Here is a 25,979-nt window from a genome sequence, read left to right as displayed (position 1 = left end):
TATACGCTCCTCCCTTATGTAATACCCCGACAGGGGCCTTTAAGGGACAATAAATAATGATGATGAATACTATTGTTTTCTATTATTTTCATGCACAGCGTTTCGATGTAAATACAAAATAATAGAAGGCTGAGGGGGCAGCCCGGATGCACCGAACGGTGCACGCTAACGGGGGCCCCCCCGACTCTTGTTAACTATCAACCTTGTCGTGCAGTTTCGATACGCCAGGGCTACACCCTCACGGATAACAATACCGATGTTCATATGGTCTAAAACAGCGAACAAGATTTCATGAGAAACACAATACAATGGCTTTTAGAGATCAATCTGAAGCATGGCCACTCGCCCATTTATGTAATCGCAGCTTTCAAGTACACTGCGCGCTTTGTGAAAGTTGGAAAAAATTGTGCGCCCTTTTATTGCACATGTCTGGTGGGGTCCAACAATATCCGATATCACTGTCTGCAGTCTTCGCGCCAATACCTTCATAAAAATTTTGTATTCCACATTGGTGAGTGATCTCGGCAGATATGCTGTAACCAACTGTACTTTCTCTATATTGTAATTTCTCTATATCACACCTCCTTTCGGCACTGTCCAGTACAGTGTCAGAGGGAAAGGACCCCGTAGAATATCTGATACGGGTCCCAATTGGACTTATTTTCGGAAATGTGGCGGAGTGCTTGAAGGTTGCTTCACTTCCGCCACCGGTTGGCCCGGTATTGCACTGCCTCCGGAATCGGCCGGGGTCATTATACCGCGCGTCTTTTCTATCCTGTCTTTCTATCCCGTCTTTGAACTCTCCTACTATATGCACGTGGTAGCGATTGTGGCTCGGCTTGAGCCAGTGGGCAGGCCTGTGCACTTTTCATTCCTTTCTTCCAGGCGACAACAGACAGACAGACTCTATATCATCAGTTTTAGGTATGAGTACTGTATGGGAGGTCCCAAAAGACGGAGGCAATAGGTTTATTCTATACGCTTCATTAAGCATTGTACACAACACCGGGGCAAGTTCATGCTTAAATTCTTTATAAAATGCTGCACTGAATTCATCTGGTCCTGGTGATTTTCCGAGGTTTAATTCATCTATCGCGTACTCTTCTTCGCTTTGAGTTATTCCTAGTTCGATTTTCTTTTTCCTTTCTTCGTCCAGCCGTGGCATTGCACCAAGACACTGATGCTTAAATGTGACGGTGTCTACCGGGTGCGATGAAAAAAGCCTCTGGTAAAATTCATTAAAGGCTGCTTTGATGTGGTCAGTGTCTGCCCATAAGATACACCCCCCCCCCTTCTATTTTGCACATGTGATTCCATTCACGGTGGGCTCTTTCTAAACCGAGAGCACGTTTTGATGGCGCTTCGCCAGCAGCTGTGTCTTCCGCCCTCACTCTCCTCAGTGCTCCGCGATAACGCCGTTCTTCCATAAGCTATATCTTTTGTTTTGTTTTGCTGACATCTTCTATTCATTTCCCAGGCTCTTTGCATTCCTGCTTCAGCAACGTTTGCAGTATTGCCTTTAACTCAGCTTCGTCTTGTTTTCCTTTATACAGGATACAAGTGGCCCTTTCTATTGCTTTGATTTTTAAAGATTCTTTACATAGCTCCCACTGTTGCCAAATCTTCAAGTTCTTGCACGGGTTTATTTTCCTATTTCCTCCTTTACTGCTGGGTAGTAGACATCGTCGTGAAGAAGCGTGTTGATTAGCTTCCACATTTCCCATGAAAATGCCTTGCTTCGCTTCACACTTCCCAGGCAGCACTCAAATAAACAGTGGTCTGAGAAGATAACTCCCACAACTTCTTAATAGCTGCATTAAGGGGCAAGGTCAAGTGATGCGTATATGCGGTCCAGCCGTGCATGGCTTGAGCCCTGAAAATGGGTGAACTTCACTGCCCGCGCACCCTCACGACATTCAGCCACATCCTCGAGGTTTCCGTTCTCAATCATTCTCATCAACATTTCAGTGCTCCTGTCTCAAACCCACGGATGCTTGACTTATCGCTCGCATTAAGAACACAATTGAAGTCGCCTAAGACAATGAGCTGCCTCTCCGTGCAATCGCGCTCTTGGAGGCTTTGGAAAAAAGCAACTGGGCATGTTCAGATAAGAACGGTAATCGAGGTCCCATGACCATTTTTTGTTTTCAATGAAATTTTTATATGTGATAGGTAAATGTCTCCACACAAAGGAATAATCCTTAGTTTTGCAAGAAACTGCGTAGTTCTCTCGGAAAAAAATCGTATGTCACAAGAGGTGGAGAATGTCGTTTTTGCCACTTCGCAAAGTTGCAAGTTTGGAGCATCACTGCATGAACAATAAATTTTTTCCGCACATCAGTATTTTTTCAGTACCTCTTTGCAACCTATTCTACGCGAAAAAATAAAAAAAGCGTTTTCTTGTTATGTTAATCTTCTGAGTAAAAAATCGCAAACTTCGCTTCCGGAGCTCAGCGGTGCAAAAAAGGCACTATTCAGGGCAGCCTTAGGGCAAGATGCGTTAAGATCTCCCCACTGAATCTTTTTCTTAGTATTTTTCAGCTACTTTTGCTCACCTCAGACATGTTTTGTAGCTCTACAATGGACAGATATTTTTCAATATGGACTCAAAATTGGCCGAAGTTCAAAAACGTCAAAAAAGTGACAAATTTAATTTCGATTTAAAAAGAAAGCACCATCACCGAATTGCATTAAAATTTGCCTGAATAATCCTCAATACCTGATAACTTGAAGGCACCAAAAAAGTGTTGCATTATATTGTTTAAGTATGAAAATATATACAAAGCAGACTTCATGATTTCAAGCCCTACGACTGCTCAGTATTCCCTCTTAGGATGCGCAATCGTCAGAAGCTGGATTTAGTTTTGGTTTTTTGTGGGTAAATTTTAAACGCTACGGTTGCTGAGTGTATAAGTGCAATTTTTAAGTGTTATTTTTTTCTCTTACAATCAAAGGTGTAAAGCACCTATTCGCTTTCGTACTGTTATAACAGTGGGACCTAAATTACTGTAGGCATATTTTAGCACGTTTTTTTGGAGTGACGCGTGTGTAGGGGTAGTTTATGCAAACAATTAATCCACCCGTCGCTACTCTCAAGATGCCTTTACCCACTGCCTTTAACTGCTACCGCCGCTCCAAGGATGAACCGCACTTGGCAGCCGCTCCTATAGCTAGGTATGTAGGAAAATTTCCCTGCAAAGACGCTACCCCATACCGTTGCACGAATGTGCAGGAAAACTTTCTTGAAGGTAAAGGTTTCTAATTTTTTAATTTTTCTTCTATCCTCTCCTCAAGAGTACCACTGAGTACCACTCTGGGGTTATGGTCAATGCGACAGTTACTCTTAAACAACAGACTTGCGAAGTGATTCGTCCTAAATTACTTTTTCTCTTGCATTGTCTTTACGGGAAACTAACCAAATGCTACCGATCGCCTGGTAGTTATGCCTCAGCCTTCGACCGAGATAGCCCTGGTGAGCGGATGTTGTTCGGATCTCGAGTTTCGCGAGTCGTTTTCCAGGCCTGGTAGACCCGGTGGGGTCGTTTTCTGTACTCATGTGTTTTCACTGCGCTGAAGGGCTCCCTCTACAAGCGTACTTGGTATCTCAGTCTCAGCTCGTACACCAGACCAAAACGGCATCAGTGTCGACGGTGGGCAGCCTGTGTTAAAAACCCATCCATCTGTCCCTCGCCTTTTTTGGAAAAGCAGCCCTGGGCCCTGAATCCGTCACCTGCTCCTCTGTCCCGCGATAATCTTCGGAAGCGTTGAGCTTTTGCATTCATGAAGAGATTTCCGCGGCGAACGTTTTGTGCCGACTACTCAAAAAGGCACAAACAGAAAATTGAAAAATGACGTAATTTTCGCAGTGTAAAGAGAGTCAATGTCGCTGCTCTCAAAAAGGTCCTAGTTCCCGAAGAAGCTCTCCGAGTACGAGAAAGTGACTTCATCTGTCAGAACTGTTACCGTCGGTCCAAGGAACACTTAGATAATATGCAGGCAGAGTCAACCGAAACATTCGAAGAATTCCGCCCTGGGGAAGAAATCGTAGAAAGTTTAAACTCAAGTGTCAGCCTTACCACCGAAATCACGCCCCTAAAGCCAACGAGTGCTCTAAAAAAATGCCTCAGACTTCCCTGTGCAAAGCGAAAGCAGGAAGAGGTGGCAAGAGCTACGGTGACGAAAATCCGATCGGGGATACAGGCAGCATATATCATCCCAGAGACTTCACGTGCGTCAGAAGAAAATTGTGCACAATGCAGCAGCTGGGAAGACAACCTACATGCTGCCTACAAAAGGTGTACGTCCTTTCAAGAGCATTGCCAGCTGCTGACACTGCTACCACGCAACCTAACCGTGAAATATGTGCAGGAAGTTATTCCAGAGGCAACGAGGTACGTTATCCGAAAATCGAAGACGATGGTAGATGAAGAAGGCGTATGGTCAACACAGGAGAGATATACAAGATGTAAACTACAACAGGAAGACATTACCACCGTTTTAGAATATTACACCACGGATGAACTCGATTGCTCTAGGCAGATTCCGAACAAGAAGGACGTTGTGAGAATCGAAAAGGAGGGAGAGAAAGAATGGATACCTAAATTCTTCATGGTGCGGTCCTTGAGAGAAGCATTCAGGCTCTACAAGCAAGCTCACCCTGCCTCCCAGGTTGGCCTCACAAAATTCATATCCTTGCCACCTGAGTGGGTGAAAGGCTCGCCACAGCGGCAAGTGCGTTTTTGCGTATGCCGTGCAAACTTTCAGTTGTGCCTCGTGGGACTGCAGAATGCGTCCGGAAGGTCGCTTTCTCCCGAGGATATGCAGTCTCTCTACGTGTACCAAGAACCTACTGTGTCATGTTTCCTCAGGAATTGTGAGCACTGTCCACAAGATGGCATTTTCACTTCGGAAAATTTTGAAATGAGCAGCAAGGACGAGGTGTTGATTGCTACATGGGAATACGGTGAGCTAGTTAAAAAAACTCTGACCGCTTAATCATTTATGAGAGAATTTATAAGAAAGACCACGAAATGGATTCCCCGCAACTATATTAGATCTGTGCAAGCAAGAGCAATACATGAAGAAAAACACAGCGGCAAGAGAGGTGCAATTGTTTTGCATTTTGACTTCGCCGAAAACTGTACATTTGTGCTTCCAGACGCAGTACAAGCGTATCACTGGCAGAAAAAGCAGGTCACCGTGTTTACCTGCGTTGTCACGTCAAGAAAATCAACTCAGAACCACGCCGTTATTTCTGACGATATGTCTCATGATTTTGCTCATGCATGCTTGGCTCTGTCGAAAATCAAAGCACACCTCGAAGACTACGCGCCAATCTACACCAAGATAACTTATGTGAGCGACGGGGCTCCCACTCACTTCAAGAATAAATATCAGTTTCATGAGCTACAAAGCAGTGAATGTCAAGAGACGAAATGGATGTTTTCGGCCACTGGACACGGCAAAAATGCTCGCGACAGCATTTGTGGGCTTGTGAAACATCAAGCATCACACCACAACTTGCGGAAGCCTGCAAGTGAGGCCATGCAAACAGCCAGCGGCTTCGTAGACGCAATTCAAGCAACACTAAAGAACATCACCATTCTGGAGCTCCCACAGAGGGAGCTTGCAGACTTTCGCGAAATGAAGAAGGAAGAATGGAAAATGGCAAAGAAAGTGCCTGGGGTTCAGACGCTCGATATGTGGAAGTATGTTCAAACAAATGAAGGCAGTGCATCCTACGTGGCCTCCACCGTTGCTTCGGAATGGAAGAGACTGTGATCTGATTTGTGCTTCGTGCTGGACAATATACTGTGCGCATACCGAAATCAACTGCTGCCGTTTATCTCGTTACGACTTTCTGAATTGCAATCTGCAAATAAAGTAGCATACCATTTGTAAATTGTGTCCCGATTAAAACTCCTCCTGATTAAAAACCTTGCAGACAAATTGTTCCTCTCAGAAGACGACGTTCTGTCTCCTGACAGTGCCCTGTAGAACCATTGAACACAGAGGTAAACAGATGCAGGTACGGAAACGTCGGCTTCAGAAACACATTAATATTAATTTTTTATATAAAATTTTTTCTAAGAACCGAGAAATGATCTGATATTTTTAAAGAATCGATTACATACCAATGTACCTTACGACGATAAATTAGAGAATGCAAAAAAAAGTTTGACCGCCACCAGCCAGTTCTTGAGACATCAGGAAAATAGGGACTTTATTCCCATTTTGACGGATTAAGAACGCCGCTAACAAGCGAGTAGAAGCTGTACAAACATTTAGGATTATTCGCATATTGTGCTAGATGAAATGTAACCACGTTCAGTGAGTGCTAAATCAAATTTCTGAGAGTTACTATTTATAAGAGGCAGTAATAGGCAATTATAGAAAGCCAAAAGATGAACTCAGTTTTGTATTTATTTTCATACTTTAAAACAATATAATGCAACACTTCCTTGGTGCCTTCAAATTATCAAGTATTGAGGATTATTCAAGCAAACCGTAATAAAGTTCGATGATGATGTTTTTTTTTAAATCCAAGTCAAAGTTGTGACTTTTTTGACGTTTTTGAACTTCTACCAATTTTGAGGCCATATTGAAAAATATCTGTCAATTGTAGAGCTACAAACCTTGCCTGAAGTGAGAAAAAGTAACTAAAAAATACTGAAAAAAAGATTTAGTAGGAAGATCTTAACGCATCTTGCCCTAAGGCTGCCCTGAATAGTGCCTTTTTTTTTCACCGCATAGCTCCGAAAGCAAAGTTTGTGATTTTTTACTCAGAAGATTAACACAGCAAGAAAACGTTTTTTTTTATTCTTTCGCCTAGAACAAGTTGCAAAGAGGTACTGAAAAAATACTAATGTGCGGAAAATATATATTGTGCAGGCAGTGATACTCCAAACTTGCAACTTTGCGAAGTGGCGAAAACGACATTCTCCAACTCTTGTGACATACGATTTTTTTTTCCGAGAAAACTACTCAGTTTCTTGCAAACTAAGGTTCATTCCTTTGTGTGGACACATTTACCTATCACATAAGTCGGCACACCTCACCTTGTTTTTTTCGTGGTCGCCAGGCCCCTGACATTTAATGTAGCGACATTAAAGGCTGAGGCGGGAGCCATTTTTACACAAGAGGAAGGACCCAACAGCATGGTGCTTACCCTCCCACGTCTAGATCTCGGCTAGACGCCACTGTTGCCGCCGGTATCATCCGGCGGAAGAACATGGGCCTGATCGAGGAGTACCTTGTCGCCGGCCAGCTTGTCAGCCGAATAGTTTGCGCGCGGCCGGAACTTCGGACGCCGGGCTGCTATCCCTGGAACTCACAGACGTGGCAAGCGTTGAAACCGACTTGCCCGCCTCGTCCGTACCAGTCGTTGCTGCCTCTGCTCTGCGACTTCCATGAGTTCCGCGGTTTCGTTCGCCTTTCCGAGCCCGGTAGCCGACGCGTAGGTAAAGACTAAGTCCGCGTGTCCGCAGCGCCTGCACTGGGAGCACCTGAGCACCGTGCAGTTGCGGTGAACGTGACCCGTGCCGTGGCAACGCAGGCACTGCATCGGTCGCCCGGGCACAACCACGAGGGCCAGCTCACCGGCTACTCGCAACTGGTTTGGCAAATCATCCACCTTCATTCCCGGCTTCAACTTGAGTAGCACGGTCCTGGTGGTTGAGCCTTTCTCATTCATCTCTTGGACGCGCCAACGCTCCCGCGTCACCTCCGTCACGTTTCTGAACGCCGCGAAGGCAGTCCAAATGTCGTCGTCAGCCACACCGTGCAACATCCAAAGCAGGCGCAGCTTAACCTGCTGATCCTCCGGGTCGAAGATGATGCACCGGCGTCCATTCACTTGTGGCTCCTCGAAGGCTGCAAGTTTCTCCGTGACTTCAGCACTGCTGAACGTCACCGCCCACACATGATTAATCTGATACGCCCCCAACGCCACGACGTCGGGGAGCGCACCAGCGTTGGCGAGGGCGTCCCGAAAATCTTCCACCCTGTAGGGCCTCGCTCGCACGTCACCGTGCAGAAACACCGTGTTAAGAACACATCCTGTTGGCAAAGTAGGCAAAATAATCTCGTACCGTTATCCGCATAGGCATTGAACCTGTTTCCGCGGCGAGCAACAGCCGCTATCGCCGCTCCGCCGGAGCTCATTATCCTTCGTCCGACACCGAACGGTAGCCGGAAGTAGAATCCTAAACCACCGACGCCGACGAGGCCGTCCGCAAGGCGGATTCTGCACGTGGCGAGTGCATTTGCACAATCCCGTCCCTATCTAGGTCACGCAAGCTGTCGTCCTTCCGGCGTTACCTCAAACATCTGATTATTTGCCGATGATTGCGTAATTTACCGCCCGATTACTGCAAGCATTGACGCCATCAAATTTCAACAAGATCGAACCACAATTGAAGAAACTTTGTGCACGCATTGGTTACTCTGCCTTAAAATTGCTAAAACATGTATGAATTCTTTTCATCGCAGGAAATCCCACATTCCCTCTAATTATCTTCTTTTTGGTTCTTAAGCGTGTTCCGTTCTTACCTGTAAGTATTTGGGCATTACTTTAACTCATACCCTTTCATAGTCTTGACATATAACGAACATCGCTAATGACGCTAACAGCACCCTTGGCTTTCTACGTCGCAATCTTCGTTTTCCTACCCCTTCCATCAAATTATTAGCTCACCAAACTTTCGTCCTACCTAAATTAGAATTCGCTTCAGCAGTACGGGACCCTCATCAGTCAAACCTCTCACTACCGCTTGAAAAATACAAAATCGCTCCATCCGCTTCATTTATTGTGATTGCTCATATTATACTAGTGTGTCTTCTCTAAAATCTTGAGGCTCTTTGTCTAATCTTGGAAAGAGGAGAAAAATATTTCTATTATGCCTGTTCCATAAGTTTTACCGTTCATCTTTAGGAGCATCAATCAAATCAGCAGCACATCATCTGTCCAGCCGAATTCACCACAAGACCATGTACCCCCCGCTTGCAAGAACTACATCTCATTTCTTATCTTTTTTTGGGGGGGTCTAATCACCTGATTACTGGAATGATCTGCGGTCAGAAGCCATACATCTTACCAACCCCATTGAATTCAAGAAAACGGTCGAGGACATCATGTTGTAGTCTGTCATGCCCATCCCTTATGTAATGCCCCATACACGGTGTCTTTGAGGAAATAAAAAAATAAATACATAAATTCTGTGTTTGTATGACAGTTTTATTTTCTTTGCCTTACATTCCTAATATCCGGACGAAAACGGGCGTCTTCGGCATGGTATGGCATGCTGCATTGTATGGAATGTAGGTGAGAACTGGCAAGATACAGCTATTATATACTTTTCTCAATATCAATATCCCCGAAGAAAATAGTATAAAAGAGCTATATCTTACCCGTGCTCATCGTTAAAGCCGAAACGTAGGCAACGAAAACGCTTCCGCTTAAGTTACAGACGGCGCGGTACGGAAAGGACAATCATAGCTGTAACTTTTAAGAGACAGGAAGAGGGCAGAGTGGGTCAGAGAACCAACGCGTGTTAATGACATCCTAGTCGAAATCAAGAGGAAGAAATGGGCTTGGGCAGGGCATGTGATGCGAAGGCAAGGTAACCGATGGTGGTCATTAAGAGGACGGAATGAATACCAAGACAATGTAAGTGTACCAGGGTTGACAAAAAGTTAGGCAGGTGGATGAGATTACGAAGTTTACTGGTATAGGGTGGCAGCAGCTGGCACATGAGAGGGTTAATTGGAGAGAGATGAGAGAGGCATTCGCCCTACGGTGGGCGTAGTCAAGCTGATGATGATCATCATAACTTTCCTAATAACGATAGCAATTACTCGTACAACCTCAGCTCCAAGTATTCCCAATCGCACTTTCATTACTGCAAAACAAATTGACAAAAACACAAGACAGACTTTATGCAACTTTTGGCCGCATAAGATTGCGGCATTAGATCCCCCTTAAAAAGTCAGTAAATCTTTCGCCGAATGCCATATTCGCCGATAAAAAAAGCCAACTTTTGTTCTGACATATAGATCTAAAGAAGTCACCCCATTTTTTAAAAAATTCAGAAAAATTCAACCCGTGTGATATCTTTTATCACAAACGTTATTTTAACGCTAGAAGTAAACATTTTGCTAACCTTAATTTCCAAGTACTATTTATTGTTAACTATTAAGAAATATAATTTAGTGTTTATTATAAGCAATAGTTCTGAGTTGTTATATTCTTTAAGTCAAAATTACAAGACAACGTTACAAATAATTTTAAAGAATTGTGTCCCAAAATGTTTCCCATTGTTCTTACAGTAATACTGTTCGTCAACTAGTAACAGTTTACAATTCAATCTGTAAGATGATGCCTGCCTGAAAGTGCATACACAGCCCTGTTATTTTCTTACAAATGTTTGCTTATATTCTACTCACCACTATCGCTTATGGCACACGCTTGACTAATGCTATATAATCTAGGCTCTATCACATCTCTTAGAAAGCGACTTGCTTATATTGGTGGTGCTGTATTGAAGAGCTCTGGCTTCGCCTTCCTTGTAGGGCTTCGAAAGGTACTGATAAGCTATGCAGTTTCACAATCAGCGGGCTTCCAGGCTCTTCAATGGGAATTTCATCATTTTAGAGAATGTTGCATTTATGGAGTTTAAATGTTCAATAAGGGTACGGCAAGGTAATTTGAACGATAATTAATAATGCTCCTGAGACGTTAGACAAACCACGTTTCACGAATGCAGAAAAAAAGCAACGGTGTTGCAACGTTTTGGTGTTACCTTGACATTAAAGAATCCCAGGAGATAGATTTCATACATCCATATATTTCATTTATCCATATAGCCATATATTTCAAAAACAACAGCGAATGGATATACCCATTTCCCAGTGCGTACGCTATTGAAACAGACACATTACCACTACTGTGAAACGCCACACAGAAGTTGAAGGCTCGCCTGATGTCCTAGCTGAAGAGCTCCGTCGAACTGCACGCGAGACGCTGCCAGAATGAGAAACAAAATGCGACCGACGCAGTCGTATTTTGTTTCGAACCCGGGTCACCCGCGTGGACGGCGAGTATTCTACCACTGAACCACCGACGCCGACGCTGCCGTCTCCAGGTGAATTCTACACGTGGCGAGTGCATTTACGCAATATCGTGAGTGTCTAGGTCACGCAAGCGGCGAGCGCCTTCAGCGGAGGCGCGGCTGTTTGTTGAGGGGGCAACTGTAGTAACAAAAGCGGACCCTCTCGCCAACGCGCTACTGTAACATAGCTTGCTACGTAAGCCACAGAGCATTACGGCGATAGCTTTCAATGTCTCATGCTCGCGTCCGCACGTAAAATTTAGGTCATGTGGACCTAGTCAACGCCGTATTCAGTTCTTGAAATTCGGTTTTAACCGAAATTTCAGCATTCTTGGCATGCGAGGCATAGGTAGCTCACCGTTTAGTAAGGGTTAGCTCAGTCGAAATTGGGAATAAACGAAGTCAGTAAGCCGTCGGTGTCATGCATCAGTGGTATTGTTGGATAAGCAGCGCATTTGTGCGACGTGAGGTATTGTTCCGCTAGCTTCCAAGCATATGCAGACATAGAAGAAGCACCTCTTCACTGCCTGCTAGATAAATTATCATCGTTCAGTCACTAACATGACCGACCTAGAGGAGTTACTCTGTTAAGTAGGTTCAACAAATGTACGTAGCACATTGTAACGAAAACGTGCATAGGCCAAAGAAAGTATCATGTTCAGGGGACGACTGAGCTGCCGATTCGTCGCCGCCATCAACACGCAGACCATGTGCTGCAAGGCCTTTTCGCACAACCCAGCGCCACAACCCAACATGCCAACCTAGTTCTTGGACGTAAACTTCCACTTGCGTTTTTGTCTGCCGCCTGTTGCATTAATTGTCTTACTGTTTTAATAACGATAGCAAGCCGTTGTACAAGCTCAGCTCCAAGTCTTCATATTTGCAAGTTCATTACTGCTGAACAAATTGATAAAGGTATTTAAATAGATTCTGACTTTTTAGCTCACATGATTATCCTATTAAATCACCGAAAAAAGTCAGTGCAGCTTTCGCCAACGGCAATATTGGACAATAAAAAAATATATACTTTCTTTCCTATATAAGCACCTAAAAAAGTTCCGCACAATTTTCAAACAATGGAAACCAAAAATTCCTACTAATAGCTGTATGTTCTATCGGAAACACTATATAAAAGTTGAAAGTAAACATATTGCTAACCTTGGTTTACAAATGTTAATTAATTCTAATTATGAACAAATATGTTCCCTGTTTATTATAAGCATTACTTCATCGCTGAAATCAGCATTTTTTATTCCGGGTTCTAAATATGTATGCAATCTTTGAGGCATAACTATAAATCAACATTACAAACATATTTCGAGAACTGTGTTCGCGAACTTTCCCCATTATTCTTACAGTAAAGCTCTGCCTCAACTGGTAGTCCTTCGCAATTAATCTGTTAGATCATGCCTGCCATAGCTTGCATGCACCGCTTTAGTTTTGTTACATAGATTTCATTATTGCCCACATAACTATGCGGCTCATGTCACATCCTTCAATAATGGCGTTATTTTGGTAAAAAGGTGGTATGTAGGTATTTGAATGAATGAAAATAAAAGTATATTACCTTTAACACATAATGTTGCACAAGCGTTAGCAGTAAACGAAATTACAAACAATTTATTAACTTGTGCCGAAATGAAAGAATCAACCTTGCTGTAACATTTTGATGTTACCTGGACGTTAAGGAGCCCCAGGTGACCGAAATAAATGGGCAGTTCTCTAACACGCCTTCCTCACAGCCCACGTGCCGCATTGGGACATTAAACGGCTTGCGTGCCGTGGCTGTTGCGTTGTGCTTGGTAAGAGTGTTGTTGAAAGCTGCGCTTGACGTTTTTAAAAAGAAAAACAATAAAGAGTGCGTCAGCCGGGAATCGAACCCGGGCCACCCGCGTGGCAGGCGAGTATTCTACCACTGAACCACCGACGCTGACGGTGGCGTCCTCAAGGCCGATTCTGCACGTGGCGAGTGCATTTGCGCAATGCCGTCCCTATCTGGGTCACACGGGCGACGAACGTCTTCAGCAGAGACGCGTCTCTTCGTCGGGGGGCAACTGTCGTAGCAACGCGGACCTTCCGGCCAATGCGCCACTAGCGTAGCTTGAATATAGCTATATTGCAGATTATTGTGCTATGCAGTGCGTTTAATGGGCCAAGCGCGAAATTTTTGCTGGAATTCTCAGCGGTCAACAACAGTAGTACCGTTGGACTGATACACGCCCATATATGAGCCGATGTTCGATCGCCGTACCTGCTGGGTATATGTTTTTCGCTAAACGTCGGCGATTCATTGTTGCACAGCTTCATCATCAGCATGACTTCTCCTTTACCTCTCCAATTAACCCTTTTCTGTGCCATCTGTGATGGCCACCCTATCCTCGCGAACTTCTTAATCTCATGCGCCTACCTTAATTTCCGCCGCCCCCTGCTACGCTTGCATTCGCTTCGAATCCAGTCCGTTACTCTTAAGGACCATCGGTTATCTTGCCTTAGCACTACATGACATGCCCAAGCACATTTCGTTTTTTTTTTATTTCGACTAGGATGTCATTAACGCCTGTTTGATCCCTCACCCGCCCTGCTCTTATCCCGTCTCTTAACGTTACACTTATAATTTTTCTTTTCATAGCTCGCTGCGCTGTGCATAACTTAGGTTTAATCTTTTTCGTTATGCTCCACGTTTTGTTCTATAGGTGAGTACTGGTGAGATAGAGCTGATATATACTTTTATCTTGAGGGATATCGATAAACTGGCATTCATGATCGCAGAGAAACTGCTAAATGCGCTCCACCGATTTTTACTTTTCAAGCATTTCGCTTTCGTGATTCGGATCTCCAGTGAAAACCTGCCCTAAATAGACGTATTCTTTTCCCACTTCCAGCACCTCGCTGCCAATTGTGAACTGCGGTTCTCTTTCTAGACTGTTGAACAGTACTTTGGTTCTCTTCATGTTAATTTTTAAACACACCGTTCTGCTCTGTCTGTGTAACTCATTCATCACGCGTTGCAATTCGTCTCCTGGGTGACTTAGCAGGAGAATGTCGTCAGCGAATCGCAGATTACTATGCCATTCTTTATTTACTCTTAACCCCAACTGTTCCCAGTCCAGACCTCGGAGTACCTCATGTAAACAGGCGGTGAATAGCATTGGTGAGATAATGTCTCCCTCTCTGGTACACTTTCTTATCGGAGATCTATTACTCACCTAATGGGGGACTGTGGTAGTTGTGCGCACGCTATAGATATCTTCCATTAATTCTACAGAATACTCTTCTGCACCCTGAGTCCGCAATGCCTGCATAACACACTGTTTAAGGCAACTTATATTTTTACTTCAATGTCCCTCACCTCAAGCGCATATTCATTAATTCACGCATTACATAGAGATCTCATATGCCCTATCAAATCGCCTCGTTCTTCAAGATGCAAGATATGTTGTTTAATAAAATAAAAACTTGAGAAAAGAATCCTTTCCCTTCCCATTCCCCAAGAATAAAAACGGAACCAAGCATGTATGCGGGCAGTTCATGGTCTATATAGCCACAGGAACGAAAGTCATTACTAAAGAACGGAAGAATAAAGAAATGTGAGCACTGATGCGGGATGTTCACATTTCGCATATTTTGTTCTGCTGATCACAAGGCCACAGAAACGAACCCCGGCCTTTCGATGTATCTGAACTGGAAAAACGCCCTTGTGCTATACTATGTCACCGCACTCCAGATATTACCAAACATTTGAAAAATACTTTAAAACTGTCATATAAGTGCCAGTAAACTTACATGCTACTTTGTAATGATGCTCTAAGATTAATCATTGCAAATAAGGGTATATATAGAGATTGAACTTCTCGATTTAAGCCGAAAAAAAAAGCGATGAAAGTACGCCGAATTCGATTTCGGAAATTAGGCTTCAACCAAAAATTGTCAGAATTCGCATACGAGGTATAGCTAGCTTACTCTTAAGTAACTGTTACACACCGTCAAATTTGAGAATGGGTTTCGCGCTTTGAGGGATTGCTCTTCAAGCTCCCACGCATCTGTAGACCGGGAATACCCACCTATTGTCTACCTGCTATATATATATATATATATAGATTTAAGAGAAGTGGGCACTTCTACAAAGACACTTTTATTTATCAACGTTTCGACCGCGGTGCGGTCTTCTTCAGGACTGTCCTGAAGAAGACCGCACCGCGGTCGAAACGTTGATAAATAAAAGTGTCTTTGTAGAAGTGCCCACTTCTCTTAAATCTTTATTCTGCGGAGCCAACGCAACCTACGTTCGTAACATATATATATATATATATATATATATATATATATATATATATATATATATATATATATATATATATATATATATATATATATATATATCATCTGTTTACAACCACGACCCGCTAAGAGGAGTTAGTTGGTTAAGTAGCTTTATCAGTCGCATGCAGGACAGTGACTTAAAACCATGCATAGTACCCCGGTTCGACCCCGACCGCGGCGGCCGCGTTTCGATGGAGGCGAAACGCAAAAAGCGGCCGCGTGCTGTGCGATATCAGTGCAAGTTAAAGATCCCCAGGTGGTCGAAATTATTCCGTAGCCCTTGCGCAAACACCACCGGCCATCGAACTCAGTATTCGCGGAGTCCCCATTCCTCGAGTGCCCAAAATTAAAATCTTGGGCCTAATTCTACAAGAACACGGCTTCAATGGTGACGTAATTCGGAAGCTACAGGGAACCTCGCAGCAAATTATGCGACTCATTCGCCGCATTAGTAACCGCCACTCGGGCTTGAAGGAAAGCAATACTCTCCGTTTAGTACAAGCCTTTGTGATAAGCCGCATAGCTTACGTATGCCCTTACCTACATCTCAAGTCAGCTGAAAAAGAAAAAGTGGAGGCCATAATCAGAAAATGCGTCAAACAGGCAGTTGGGCTACCCATGCACACAGCGATTGAGAAAGTGTTAGGTCTCGGTCTTCATAACACCCTAAGCGAGATTATTGAAGCGGTAACCGTCTCGCAGTACGAACGACTATCGGCCACACCAACTGGCAGACACATTCTGTCCACACTAGGCATAACATACGAACGACAAGGCGGACCCACAACTGACCTTCCCAAACATATACGCCAGCTTCTGGTCATTCCTCCACTACCTCGGAACATGCACCCAGATTTCCACGCTGAACGTCGTACAGAGAGAGCCAAATCATTAGGCAAACGCTTTCTTAATGATACCTCTGTGGTATATGTAGATGCGGCAGATTCTTCGGCTGACAAGATGGTAGCTGTGGTCACCACGGAACGTGGTACACTCATAACTGGGGGCACTATACGCACTCAACACACACATGTTGGAGAAGAAACAGCCATTGCTCTAGCCATTGTGGGATCCTCGCCAGAAACCATTGTCAGCGACTCAAAATTGGCAATACGTAACCACACGTTTGGAAGAATCTCCCCACAAGCAGCACGGATTCTGCTAAATTATCAGCCCACGCGGCGCATTCGCCTAATCTGGACGCCTGCTCATGCTTCCCTTGCTGGTAATGAGGCGGCTCATAACCTAGCTCGAGAACTGTCCCGCCGAGCTGGGTCGTGCAGCCCACCCGCCCTATACTCTGGCAAGGACAGGCTGTTTTCTTACAGAGAAATCCTGCAGCACTACAGGATTGCAAGACTCAGATTCCCCCCAGCAGATAAAACGCTCTCCAAGCAACAGGCCAAAGCCTGGCGTAAACTTCAAACTAACACCTATCCAAATCCCCAATTGTGTAGCTTCTATTCGGAAGGACTCTACTCAAACAAATGCAAAAATTGTAATGCGAAAGCCGATCTAAATCATATGATCTGGAACTGCCCGCAGTCCCTACCCGCGAGTCACTTCATTACCGACTCTGCTCATTGGGAGGCTCTATTGCTCAGCCCCGACCCGGGGATACAGATCAAGCTCCTCCAGCTGGCTGAAGACGCCGCCGCTGCCCAAGGGATAGCGGCCGCCGTTTAAGCGGGGGGCGACTTCGTGTCGCTCCTCTATATCCGCTGGAAATAAAGTTTCACAACCAACCAACCAACCGTAGCCCTCCACTGCTGCACCTAATTCTGCCTTTCTTCTTTCATTCCCTCTTTATCCCTTCCTTAGGGTGGAGTTCAGGTGTCCAGCGAGATATGCGAGACAGTTGCCGCGTCATTTCCTTTCCTCAAATACCAATTTTGAATTTCAAATTTTTTCTTCATTAAAAAGAATTTCTGGATGCCATGTCAGTGCTCGTTAAAGATCCCCAGATGGTCGAAAATATTCCGAATCCCTCCGCTATGGCACCTCTTTCTTCCTTTTTTCTTTCACTTCCTCCTCTATCTCTTCCCTTACGGCGTGGTTCATGTGTCCCCCGATGTGTGAGACAGATATTGCGCCATGTCCTATCCTCCAAAACCAATTTTAAATTTCATACCGCGCCGACTAAGCGCCTTTTTCATCGCTGCCACCAACACGCAGGCCATGTGTTGCAACATCCTCTCGCTTAATCCACAGCGACAACCCAACGATAACATGACAGCCGAGTTCCTGGACGTAAACTTCTAGAGTTTTTGTCTGCAGGGTGTCTCATTTAATTCGCCATACTTTCTTACTAACGATAACAATTTCTTCCACAAACTCTGGTCCAAGTATTCCCATTCGCACTTTGAAAACTGTAAAACCAATTGACAAAAACACAATGTAGACTAAGTGACTTTTGGCCGCACAAGATTGCGCGATTAAATCCCCGAAAAAAAGTCACTAAATCTTTCGCCGAATGCGATATCCGCCGACAAAAAAAGAAACAATCATTCTCTTAAAATCATTTTAAAAAGCCCGCCTAATCTTCATATTTTAACGTTATTGTAACGTTTGAAGTAAACATTTTGCTAACCTTACTTTGCAAATGCTATTTAGTTTGGGTATTGAAAATAATATTTTGCTTATTATAAAAACAATTTCACCGTCGAAACTCTACACTATTGTAGTGTTGTTATAATCTTTGAGCCAAAACTATAAAATAACGTTACAAATGTATTTCAAGAATTTTGTCCGAGAAAGTTTTCCCATGGTTTTTACTGTAATATTGTTCCCAACTATTAGCACTTTGAAATTAAATCAGTTAGATTATGACTGCCTTAGATTGCATGCAGAACCCTGTTATTCTGTGACAAAAGTTTGCTTACAGCCGACTCACCTCTATCGCTTATGGCACCATCGATTATTGCTATATAATCTAGCTAAGCACCATCATATTTTTTTAGAAAGCGACTTGCTTGTATTTCTCTGGCGTTTTACCTCCTCCTCCACTTGCTGTATTGGTGGTGGTGTTTTGTGAAGCTCTGGCGTTGCCTTCCATGTAGGGCCTTGAAAGACACTGATAAGCTCTGCAATTTTACAATCAGCGGGACTCAAGGCTCTTTCATGCTAACTTCATTATTTTAGAGAATGCTGCATTTGTGGAGTTTAAATGTTGCAATAAGCATATATGCTTGCCGTATACGGCAAGGTCATTTGAATGCTAAATAATAATGCTGCTGAGATGTTAGATAAAATGATCCTCTCAACAGAGCAATCATGTTTCAAGAAAACAAAGAAAAAACAACCTTGTTGCAACATTTTGGGGTTACCTTGACATTAAAGAATCCCAGGAGATATAAGTGCATGTGGACTCGTCCACCATCCTCCTCATAGTCTCTGTGTCGCTTTACGTTAAACACCAGATACTATATCAATAGCGACAGCGAATGGATGTACTGATCTCCCTGTGCAGTAGGCCATTGAAACACACACAATACCACTACTGAGAAGGGTTGCACGAAGTTGAAAGCTCGCCTTGCGTTCCGGCGCTTTCGAGGTCAGTATGAGCGCCGTTCAACTGTGTGATATACGCTGCCAGAATTAAAAATAAAAAGGAACTGGGTCGGCCGGGAATCGAACCCGGGCTACCCGCGTGGCAGGGCGAGTATTCTACCACTGAACCACTGACTTTTTTTTTCTTTATTGCCGATTCTTACATGCTAAAACAAAAGTAGAAAGGATAAAAACAGCAGCAGCCTACTTGGCTGACACGGGAGAGGTTAAAATCTTCTCAAGACAACTAAGTCGTCCAGAACAGAGATCCATTCGGGCGGTTCAGCTTGCGCACGATACACTTCTCTCAGGCTCACAACACTTTCAATAAAGTTTTCTCGCACCGAACGGACATTAACATCGGCATGTCGCACTTGCACTCGTATCCTCCAAAGGCTGTGGAGGCCCAGGAGCAAGATTAAATCATTTGGCACGCCTCCTTCGTTTGTGATCGGCAAAAACCTGATGCCGTACGGATGCAGGGGAAAATCTTTTTTCACGGTTCGTTGGAGGACATCCCATAAAAAATTGGGTCCCAACATTCAAGAAACACGTGCTCCACCGTTTCAGGCTTTTTGCATAGTAGGCAGTTGGTCGTCCATGGGACGAAAATCCCCTTTTCATGCAGCCACGTCTTAACAGGAAGTGTATTACAATGTAAATTAAAGAAGAATGTTTTTACGATTCGTTTAACCGGCATTCTTTTAACACGTTTTAAGACGTCTTGTCCTGGGCCTCCATGGTGCGGTAAACGATAAATGGGAATCGGCAGCATTGTTTCCACAAGATTCTTATACAACTCTTTTTTGGAAACATTACACAAGTAATCAAGTGAAAAACGCGCGTACAGTAGTCGAAAAGAAAGTACAACTTCTCGCATGCACCCATTGACAGCACCGCACATACCTTCACAGCATGAGACAACGATTTCTAGGAGGAGTCTCTGCAACCTTACTCGGATAACAGTCTGCAGAAAAGGATCCATTTGATCTCGGAGAAAGATAAAACGCGACACAACTTGGCGCAAGAATAGGTGCACGAGGCCGAGCCCTCCTCGTTTAACCGAAAGAAACAAATTGGTACGGCTAGTTCTCTCCCAGATTGACGCCCAAATAAACACAGCAAACACGCGATGCATCTTTTGAATGCTGGCCCGACTCGCACACAGAACATTCATCATGTACCACATTTTCGAAACAAGGAAAAGGTTGCAGATGGAGGCGCGTGAAAACATTGATAACTGCCTTCCTTGCCATGCATCTGCTTTCTCCCTCGCCCTTGAGCATTGCTCGTTCCAACTTTCACTTGTGTCTCGATAACAGTTAAGAGGGACGCAGAGATATTGCGTTGGCAGGCAAGACCATCGCAGCCGGGAGAAGTGATCAGGCCTCGTTTCCCAGTCACCATGCCAAAATCCAGAGCTCTTGTCCCAGTTTACCATACACCCTGTTTGCTTTCAAAATTTATCAACAATACAGATCACTTCAGTAATACTGTCTCGATTGGAACAGAAGACTGCGATATTGTCCACGTAAGCGAGGATTTTGACATGTGCCGACTGCAATCGAAAGCCTGAGATGCGGTCACTTTTGGCAATAGCTAAACATAGTGGCTCTAGGTATGCCGCAAACAAAAGGGGCGACAGCGGACATCCCTGCCTTACTGACGAACGCACTACCAGCCTATCTGTGAGGTCGCCATTTAGAATAATGCGTGTGGTACAGTTTGCATATGCCATTCTGACGCCTTCTATGATAATGCGGCCAACGTTCCCGTGCTATAGTATGTGAAAAAGTACATCATGCGACACGCGATCAAAGGCTTTTGCCAAATCCAGCTGCATCATAGCAATGCGGTTCCCCATTTCATCACAGCATTCCAATACAGTATGTGCGACGTGTACATTCGTGGCAATGCTGCGTCCTTTAATTCCGCAAGTCTGGTGCGGTCCAACCAATTTTGTTATTACGCTCCGGAATCTCCTAGCTAGGGCCTTCATGAATATTTTGTAGTCAACGTTGGTGAGGCTTATCGGGCAATAGGAACCCACCAACAAACGCTTCTCTGGGTCATCTGATTTTGGGATCAACACAATGTGCGATGTGGTGAATGACAGCGGTACATGCTCACGTTCATACGCCTTATCCAGCACTCTTAGCAGTAACTGAGCGGCTATGGGCTTAAATGTTTTGTAAAACTCGGCGCCCAGCCCATCAGGTCCTGGAGCTTTACCGGTCTGTAAGTCCTCAATTGCAGATTCTATTTCATTCTCAGTTAAGGGTACCTCAAGCCTCTCCTTTACATCGTCCTCAAGTCTTGGCATGAACGACAAAAAGTCTGAAGAGAAAGCATCACCAATCTCTCTTACTTGGCCAAGAAGGCCGTTGAAGTACTTTTGAAATGACTGCTGGATTACATTGGCATCACATGAAATTTCAGCACCATTTCTTTCTGTCTAGCGTACCGCTTTTCATCTGTTAAGGCTCGCTTTGTCGGTGTTTCACCGGCCCACAGTTTTTGTGCCCTTGCGCGTATAACTGCTGCTTTATACCTTTCACTGTCAAGTCTTTCAAGCTGGCTTTTCACATCCCTTATATCTTTTGCATATCTCCCGGGCTCAGAGATTTCCATGCTTAATAAAAACTGCAGTTGCTCGCGCGCTGCTTTTTCTTCTTGCTTTTCTTTGTGTCGGTTGGAGCAACTCTTTTCTATGGCTTTAGTTTTTAGCCACTCTTTGAAGTCTTCCCACTGAACGGCAAAAAGACTGGGCCGCTCCTCGAGCAGCCTCTGCATTTCATTTACGATGGCTTTTAAAAATCCCTCGTCCTCCAAGAGTTTGGCATTGAATTTCCAGAGATTCCAGTTGAAGCGCGTACACCTTTCTTTCACACCGAAACTTCATATCACAGGACAATGATCACTAAACGCCACAAGTTCAACTTTGTAACCTGTGCAAAGGGGCACAAGTTCAACAGATGCATTAATTCTATCCAATCTGGCATGGCTATCCCGTTGAAAGTGTGTGTATAGCGGTCTATTACCGCAGGTAAATATGCTGCCAATATCCTCTAAGCTGTTGTCATTAACCAAAGCGTTTAATAATTGTGCACTCCTATCACGCCCAGGCGGACGCTTCACTCGATCGGCAGCGGCACGCACACAGTTGAAATTGCCCAAAAGCAACAGCACTCTATCACAAACAATGTAAGACTTCAATCTGTTAAAAAATTCTTGTAGTTCCGAGTCAACGTTCGGTGAATACACGCATATAATGCGCCAGTATAACTTCGAAAAAGAAAAGTCAACTACAAGAAGGCGTCCACTTGGACAAGAAAAAATCGACTCCACACTGATGCCTAAATTATTGCGCAGAAAAAGGGCGCACCCACCCGAGGTGCCAACAGAATGGCAAACACAGACGTTAAAGAACGCACTAAAGGTGGACACCATACGCCCAGTAAACTCCTCACTTTCAATCTTCGTCTCCTGTACAGCTACAATGTCCAGCGCATTGTCAGCAAGAAGACGATTAAGTTGGCATTGGCGCCTACGAGCACCAAGAGCCCTCACATTCAATGTTGCTATGCGCAAAGCTGTGTCAAGTTTTATCGCCATGCGTGAGGAATAGCTGACATATGATCTGTACAGTGCCCACCATAACAGACGAAACACTTCGACTCACAGTGTGCTCTGTGCGGCGTCGCCAATCCACTAGTCCGTTTGCAGGCACCGGGAAAACCGCTAGGCAGTCCTCCGCCGGCCTGTCCAGACCTTGGAACTACCTCTGCTTGGTACTTCCACCCACAACCGCGGAAAACAGGAACACACTTACACAAACACATTGCTGCGCTAGGGAGGCGGCTTCCCCGCCTGCCGTGTCTCGGCGTCACATAAAGAATACGAAGAAAAATACAAGATCAAAACCGCACTGTTAGGACGCAGGCCACGAAAATTACGGAAAAATATAAAAAGGCTGCACTGCTTCAATAAAAGTAACTGCGTCGCCGGAAATCGAACCCGGGCCACCCGCGTGGCAGGCGAGTATTCTAACACTGAACCACCGACACTTTTATTCTTTATGGCCTAACCTCGGCAAGAACCACAGTACACAAATACACTTACACGGCACAATAAACAATATTTAACACCATCCGCCTGGTGGGTTGTGGCTTCGTCATATTAAAACTCAAAACTCTCTAAGCGCCACCAATGGCTCTACTCTTTCGAGCCACTCAGGAGCTTCAGGAGCGAGTTTCTGAATTTCATTTTACTTATGCATATACTCCTGAAAATAGATCCGTGCTGGACGTGCATCAGGATCGCAATGATATCCTGCAATTCTGGAGCGCCATATACAGTGGAGGCCCATTAGCATAATAAGGCCGAATCGTGTCCCATCCTCACTCTCTACAGGCAAGTACCGTATTCCATGAAACTGTAGCGGAAATTCCTTTTTCAAGGTCCTCTACAAGATGTCCCAGAAGTATACCCCCTCCCAACAATGCAAAAAAACATGGTCTATTGTCTCCGGTTTTTTACAGATTAAACAATGTGATCCCCAAGGTAGAAATAAATGCTTCCCCTCCAAAAATTTCTTTATTGTTAGTGTTCCGGTATGTAACTTAAAGAAGAATGTTTTTGCACTTGGTGGCACCTGCATCACCTTCACACGCTTAAGTACGTCGCGTCCCAGGCCTCCACTGTATACGGCCCTGTACATAGGTTCTGGAAGAACTACATCGCACAAATCCCTATACAACTTCTTCCTGCTAACAGAAGAAAAGTACTCATACGAAAACCGAACAGATAGGAATCGAACACTCGCGACAACCTCTCTAAAGTAACCAAATATACGTCCCGATAAACTTTCGGTTGAGACAACAAAATCCGGCAGTGCATTTCCAAGCCTTAATTGGCACACAGTGCGCAAAAACGGATCACTTACATCACGCACAAAAAAAAAATCTGCTTACGATCTGCCGTAGAAATAAGTGCCCCAGACTCAGGCCACCGTCCTTGACCCCCATAAACAAATTCGTCCGGCTGCATCGTTCCCAGCCCGCAGCCCACACAAAAACGGCAAAGATACGGTGCAGTCTCTGTACGTTCATCCTTGCACAATGCAACACTTGCATCCCGTACCACTACCTAGACATAAAAAACAGATTACACACTGTGGCCCTTGCGAAAATTGACAGATGTTGCCTTTTCCACCTCTCCACCTTTTCACACGTGGCTTGCGTACGGTTCGTTATCGCGATAACCGTCTAGTGGGACGCCCAAGTACTTTACTGGGGTCGCCACATAGGACATGTTTGCAAAATGGTCGGGTTTCGTTGGCCATTCTTCGTGCCAAAGCCCCGGGCACTTTGACCAATTCACTTTACTCCCTGTGACTTTGGTGAATTCTTGTACACATGCTACGGCCTCGGTTACACCTTCCCGATTCACCGTGAACACTGCGACATCATCCGCATAGGCCAGCAGCTTAACTTCTGCCGCTTGAAGCCGGAAGCCACGAATCTTTTTATTTTGCATGATATTCAAACACAACGCTTCGATGTAAATGCAGAATTGAAGGGGGCTAAGGGGGACAACCCTGGCGCACCGAACGCTGCAGGACGATCGGGGCCACAAACTCTTATTTGCAGTTCATCTTGTCGTGCAGCTCCGGTACGCCAAGGCCACTCCCTCGCGAATAATGAACCCTGCATTTACATGGTCGAGAATGCAGAACAGGATTTCGTGTGAAACACAATCAAATGTTTTCTCAAGATCTAGCTGAAGTATGGCACACCGTTATTTGTATGATCACAACATTCAAGCACACACCTCGCTCTATGAATATTGGTAACAATGGAGCGTCCTTTGATCCTACATGTCTGGTGAGGACCGACTATATCTTGAATAACTTTCTGTAGTCTCCGGGCTAAAATCTTCATGAAAACTTTCTAATCTACGTTTGTGAGTGCGATAGGTCGATATGCTGTTACCTGTTGTAACTTTTCTGCTTCATCATATTAAGGAATTAAGAGTGTTGGATTTACCGTAAGACGGAGGCAATTCATTTACTTTTTAGGCTTCATTATACACTGCTGTCAGTACTGGCACTATTTCGTGTTTATATCCTTTGTAAAAAGCCGCACTTAATCCATGAGGTCCAGGTGATTTTCCAAGGTTCAAATTTTTTATCGCATGCTCGACCTCTGACGCAGTTATCGACAGCTCCAACCTTTCTTTCTGGTCGTCATCTAATCGCGGTAAAGCGCCAAGAAACTTTTCCTTGAACGCGCTCACATCCATTTCTTGCATCGCAAACAACACCTGATCATATTCAAGAAATGCATGCTGGATATGACCGCTTTCTCCAGATAACGCCCCACTCCAATCAATCTTTTAAATGTGGCTTCGCTGAGCGTCTGTTTTTCCCATTCCTAGCGCTCGTTTTGACGGTGTCTCCCCAGCTGCTACATCTTGCGCCCTAGCCCGCACAAGCGCGCCACGATAGCGTTCTTCTCCGAAGATTTCAATCTTGTGTTTTATTTTTCTAATGTCGTCCATCCACTTTCCAGGCTCTTCGGTTTCGTTTTCGAGAAGTCTAGCCAGTAACGACCTTAAATTTTCTTCCTCACGCTTCTCCTCTTGTGGTATACAGCTTGACCTTTCGATCGCTGCTATCTTTATTTGCTGTTTGCAAAGTTCCCACTGCTGCCATACTTTCAGTTCCCCGCTCGTCTCTAATCCGATTTCTTCATTCACTTTCCTGCTAAAAATGCCGCCTGTAATGATCGTATTATTTATTTTCCACATCTCCCAAGAAAACTGATTTCTTCTTTTCTTTGTCCGTATCCCACACTCCACTAAACAATGATCAGAAAATGATACCGGTACTACACTGTAGGTACTGCATTTTGAAATAACATCCGGCGACACATAAATGCGATCTAGCCGTGCATGGCTTGACCGCTGAAAATATGTGAACCTCACACAGCGCTCGCCTTC

The 25,979-nt window shown here is 44.5% G+C and overlaps 1 non-coding gene and 2 pseudogenes across 1 annotated transcript; 1 reads left to right on the top strand and 2 right to left on the bottom strand.

Moving 5' to 3' along the window:
* The first annotated feature begins 4,818 nt into the window (after nucleotides 1–4,818).
* On the top strand, nucleotides 4,819–7,471 carry LOC144129597 (uncharacterized; annotated as a pseudogene).
* Nucleotides 7,472–12,967: 5,496 nt separating this feature from the next.
* On the bottom strand, nucleotides 12,968–13,038 carry TRNAG-GCC (transfer RNA glycine (anticodon GCC)). The gene has a single exon. It is a non-coding gene; the product is annotated as a tRNA-Gly (tRNA).
* A 6,166-nt stretch (nucleotides 13,039–19,204) lies between these two features.
* Nucleotides 19,205–20,211, bottom strand: LOC144130195 (uncharacterized; annotated as a pseudogene).
* Between the last annotated feature and the right edge of the window lie 5,768 nt (nucleotides 20,212–25,979).

Source organism: Amblyomma americanum, chromosome 4 (assembly GCF_052857255.1).
Source record: "Amblyomma americanum isolate KBUSLIRL-KWMA chromosome 4, ASM5285725v1, whole genome shotgun sequence".
Lineage (NCBI taxonomy): Eukaryota > Metazoa > Arthropoda > Arachnida > Ixodida > Ixodidae > Amblyomma > Amblyomma americanum.
Note: the sequence above shows the minus strand (reverse complement) of the source record. Positions and strands in the feature narration are given on the sequence as shown.